Source organism: Pinus tabuliformis, chromosome 6 (genome assembly GCF_031772625.1).
Source record: "Pinus tabuliformis cultivar Carrire ecotype Pingquan chromosome 6, CPIR1, whole genome shotgun sequence".
Classification (NCBI taxonomy): domain Eukaryota; kingdom Viridiplantae; phylum Streptophyta; class Pinopsida; order Pinales; family Pinaceae; genus Pinus; species Pinus tabuliformis.
Genome location: NC_142292.1, coordinates 1584859745 through 1584864997, shown reverse-complemented (window position 1 = coordinate 1584864997; position 5253 = coordinate 1584859745). Strand labels below are relative to the sequence as shown.

General features: G+C 32.1%; 1 long non-coding RNA gene across 2 annotated transcripts; it reads left to right on the top strand.

Moving 5' to 3' along the window:
* The first annotated feature begins 865 nt into the window (after nt 1-865).
* On the top strand, nt 866-2916 carry LOC149264863 (uncharacterized). 2 transcript variants are annotated; one of them, XR_016250269.1, is made up of 3 exons: nt 866-1662; nt 1827-1920; nt 2336-2916. It is a non-coding gene; the product is annotated as an uncharacterized LOC149264863 (long non-coding RNA). The 2 variants fall into 2 exon arrangements; XR_016250266.1 differs by having other exon boundaries at nt 1822-1920.
* Nucleotides 2917-5253: the final 2337 nt, after the last annotated feature.

The window sequence follows — 5253 nt, the reverse complement described above, 5'->3', positions numbered from 1 at the left end:
GTGTTGGGGCATTTTTATCCTATAATGTTTGTTGGACAAGGGCACCGTATTTAGGGCATTTTTAGCCCCCTTTTATGCATAAAAATGGAGAATTTATACACAATTTCGAATGCCTAGCTTTTAGGATTTCTTGTTGATTTATTTCACTCCTATTTTTTGGATCTCGAATACATTTTCGCTGGTAGGACACACCTATGCATTGTTTCTACTAGGTGGTTTTTAATAATAAGTATGTGCACAAGTGTCCTGGAAATATTTTATGGAAGAAGATCATGCCTTAGGTCCTAAAGAAAGATTTGAGGCATTCAAAACACTCAAACAATCCTACAATACCTTGTCGAATCACTTTAAACAACTTAAAAAATGTGTCACGTGATTAGGTAAAATGGAATTGGCCATGAACCATTTTCCAAATAAACTACAAATAAGCACACAAACTTACAAGTATGTAGATACTTAAAAATGCACATATATTTAGGAGCATGCATGTGCATAGAAGTTTTAATCACTAATAATTCTTTATACAATTTTTCTTCCTCATTCCTCTATTTTAAAATAATCTTCTCATCTTAAATTATAATTTATTTATATCTATAATATATTTTCATATCAATATAATTTATTTATATCTATAATATATTTTATTATGATAATAACATAATGTTTTTTTAATTAATATTATAAAATATAATATTTTAATTATTTTTTCTTTTAAAATTGATATCACATTTTTAATAAAATTATAAAAAATATATATTTTAGTTAGTTACGGTTTCTCATCCACGTCACTTTCAAATCCAAATAAAACTGTCTTTCCAAATCCACGTCACTTACTTTATCATATTCCACGTCATTTATTCGATTTCAAAATTTAATACTCTACGGCTACATTGGGCTCTGTGCGGAGCGGTTAATAATCTCTACGGCTACATTGGGCTCTGTGCGCATTTGGCGGATTTGAAAGAAGGAAAAGCTCGAATGAATTTCAAATCCGATATATCATTATTACATTTAGACGGCAAAAAGAAAGGGAAATCGCACTTGCAATCTTTGGCCGACAGACATAGGAAGAAGAGTGGCCAGTATCGGCTTTCATGGCTGGGAGTTGGTGGGCAAGCTACGTTTCATGGCTGGGAGATGGTGTAGAGTATTTGCGTTTCGACTGGCTGCTAAGTGGAGAAGGGGAGTGGAGAAGGGCTGAAGAAATTAGGTAGTAGATAGAGTAGAACATATTTTGGGTTTGTTGGAGAAGGGTTGAAGAAATTAGCTAGCAGAGTAGAACAAATTTTGGGTTTGTTGGAGAAAGGTTGAAGAAATTAGGTAGCAGAGTAGAATTTTGTGTTTTAGAATTTGGATTTTAATACTGTATTTTTTTTTCTTTTTGGAGCATGGCCATGCTTATTTGTTTATACTTTGAATTTTGCCTGTGCATTTTAGTTTTTTATTTATTTATTTTGTTTTTGTTTTGAAAATGGTATGTTATTCTGGATTTGGTTGTTTGCTGTTTATTTGGTTGTTTGCTGCTTATTTGGTTCTGCGTTCTGGCTTGAGAGGTGAATACTGGTTGGCTGGGGGGTTAAGAGGGTTGATTGGGAGAGTGAGGCTGCCAAGAAGCCAAGAATATAAGATGGGATGACTGATTTAATGGTGAAAATTGAGAAGGTATATATTATTTTATTTGTTATTTTAAAATTTTGATGGTAATAGGTTATTATCTGAATTTTTAAATCACTATGTATTGCATTGTCTATTGAATATATATGAGTATTTTGTAGAATGTTTTTTTTTCTTTGGGTTAATTGTCCTGTTCCCTTTTTCAAGTGCAGAGGAAGGAAGAACTATACTACAAGGAAGGAAGAATTATACCACCAATTAATAGTGGTGGAAAAACACAGATGCTGTGTAAATTCTAGATTGCAGGTGAGCATTAACTTTTGGTTTCTCTCCTATCTAATTAATATCTAATTAATTTCTAATTAAATTTTAATGAGGAAAGTTAGGTGTATTTAATACTATTAGGGTTTAGGTACATACACACTATGCATGCATGCAAGGGTTGGGAATTTTTTCATAATCTTTCATGTTTTCTTTTTGGGTTATTCAATGTCTTTGGATTTTATTTTTTGTATTGGTTATTATAGGGTTTCATTATTGAGTATTGTTTGTCAAAGTTCAATATATTGATTTTGAGTAGTGCAGCATAAAATCCTATGATCCTTGAATCTAAGGAAGACTTTGGGGTTTCTAGAATTTTTCTTTTAGAAACTGTTTGTAGAACATTTTATCTTGTTGTCTTTTTCTTTGGATTAACTTGTCCTGTTTCCTTTAAGTGCAGAGGAAGGAAGAATTATATGATCAAGAAGGAAGAAATATACCTCCACCACCAGATGTTGTGTATTTTTTAGATGGCAGGTGGGCATTAACTTTTGGTTCTCTCATATCTAATTAATTTTTAATGAGGGTAGGGTAGGCTTACTTAGCAAGCTTAGGGTTTAGATACAAACACACTATGCATGTAAGGGTTCTTCCTTCAGGTAATAGTTCATTATCTGAATTTTTAAATCACAATGTAGCTTATGGATAGATTACTTTGTAGAACATTTTATCCTGTTTTTTTTGGGTTAACTTGTGGTGTTTCCTCTTCAAGTGCAGAGTATGGAAAAACTATACCAGGAAGGGAGAATTAGAGCACGAGTTAATAGTGGTGGAAAACACACATGCTGTGTATTTTTAGATTTAAGGTGAGCATTAACTTTTGGTTTCTCTCAATATCTAAATAATTTTTAAGGAGGGAAAGATGTAATTATTCAGTTTACTGTTTAGATACATACTGGTGTGGAAAAATTTCGTAGTCTTTGATCTTTTTTTGGGTTATTCAGTGTCTTTAGATTTTATTTTTTGTAATGGTTATCATAGGGTTTTATTCTGGAGTATTGTTTATCAAATTTCAATATATTGATACTTAGTAGTGCCTGCATAAAACCCTCTGATTCTTAAATTTGAAGAAGAATTTGGGATTTCTAGAATTTTCCTTTTAGGAATTGTTCACATATGTTTAATATGTGAGTAAAATTTAATTTCAATTTTATTATAATTATTTTCCTGGCATGTTGCAAATAGATTTTGGTCATTGAATGTTTTTTTGTACTGGTTGTCATAGGGTTTTATTCTTGAGTATTGTTTGTCAAAGTTCAATATATTGATGTTGAATAGTGCCATCATAAGACCCTCTGATGCTTAAGTTTGAAGAAGAATTTGGGGTTTCTAGAAATTTTCTTTTAAGAACTGTTTGCAAATGTTTAATATGTGGGTAAAATTTTATTTCAATTTTATTATAATTTTTCTCACTGCATGTTGCAAACAGATTTTGGTTATTGGATGTTTTTTATTTAGGCTAGTGACCCAGTCGGCCATGTTTAGCTTATAAACTAACATATTATGGGGTGAGATCATTAACCATTCAGTGACCTGTAACAGTCAATTTGTGCTAGGATAAACCTTCTAATGCTGAAACTTAAAGAAAATTTTGGGTTTCCAGAATTTTCTTTTTAGTTACTGTTTGTAGAAGTTCAATACTTGAGTTAAATTTTATTCCATTTGTATTATAATTCTTTTATCTCTCACATTTTGCATATAGAATTTGGTCATTGGAGGTTCCCTATTTAGCTGAGCAACCCACAATCCATGCTATCTTGAACTTATAAAGTAACACACATTTGGGGTGAGATTATTAACCAATCAATGACTCGCAACAATCATATTCATCAATCTCCATTCGTTATATTTCTTAACCAGCTTGAACAAAGTGGCTTTAGGGATCATGGATAGACTTACTAGTCTCGGAGAAACAGTGCTCGTAAGCCATCTAAGATGGATGGAATGAGACCTGCCAGGTCACACTTGCATTAGATGGAAACACACCACCTATGCAAAAACACATTGAAGCAAGACTTGTATGAATATATTTGGATTCAGCAAGACCCCATTATGTAAGCAAACACTTTGAATCAGGACCTATTTAGAAGATTATGATTTCGTCCTTACCTATCTAAGTGTAAGCAAGTAGCATGGGATGAACTAACAATAGGTGTGCTAGGGGTGACCTAACCTAGCTAAGGAAACAAGGTTCAAATACTTAGCAGGGGTTAGCACCTCTGTTTAGTCTTACTCTAAGCAAATCCTAAGTATGTGATTTTTTCTAATGAGTAGTTCAGGGTAGGCTCATTCCTTTTATTCTACAGAACATTAACTCGAAGCAGATTCACCTATCTTTGTCCAAAATCAATACCTACGTTATGGTCATGGAAAATTTTAGGGGCTAATGTTCGCCCAGTGGGCTAATTTTCCATGATTTTTCCACAAAAAAGATTCGCCAATTTCCAATTTTATAAAAGACGATTCGCCCAAATTTTAGAATATAAAATTATTTTACCTTAAAAATCGCCAACATTATATAGAGACTATATATAAAATAATTATAAATTTGAATAATTTTACAAATATATCAATAAACATTTATAATTTGCATATTAGGGATTGGTGAGATTCGCCAATGTTTTAAACTTCTAGAAAATTTTCCATCCCTAAAATTTTCCTTGGTTATGGTTTGAAAAAAGAAATATAGTTCCTACATTTTCCTTCATATTAAGTATACTGCTAACATTTTTGTTGCCACGGCCCATAAAAATGTCTTTTATATTTTTCAATTTAAGAGAGTACTACCCTAGTCTTTAAACTCCCAAACAACAATCCATTTCTCTCCATTCAACAATGTTATAAGATTTACCAGTTCATTTTTAATTATCCAATTCCATTCATATATTTTATACCCATAACAAATTCCATCTATCTATTTTTGCTTAAAGCAATGTGAGGGTTTAACCACAAGGAAGTGCCTGGTTATCCATTAATGAGTTTGCTGAGAAATGGATAACTTAAGGACATAACCCTCCTAAAAGGTAAAAGCTTAGTGCATGAAAGAGTTTACCAAAAAGAATCTACCTACATAGTATTTTTCCCTCCTCCTATAATATCCAACCATGGTAGATACCTCTTAGTCCATCTCTTGCTAAAGTGGACAAAGAGAATGTAAAAAGGCTTGCACTCTTTGAACATTTTAATTCCACTCTTTAATATTTTGTGACCATAAAGTAACATAGGAGCCTTTAACATATAAGTTTATAACATATGTATGTAGGTATAAGACAAAGGGTCCCTTCAATGTGTTCACAGTTATAATATAGGAGCCTAATG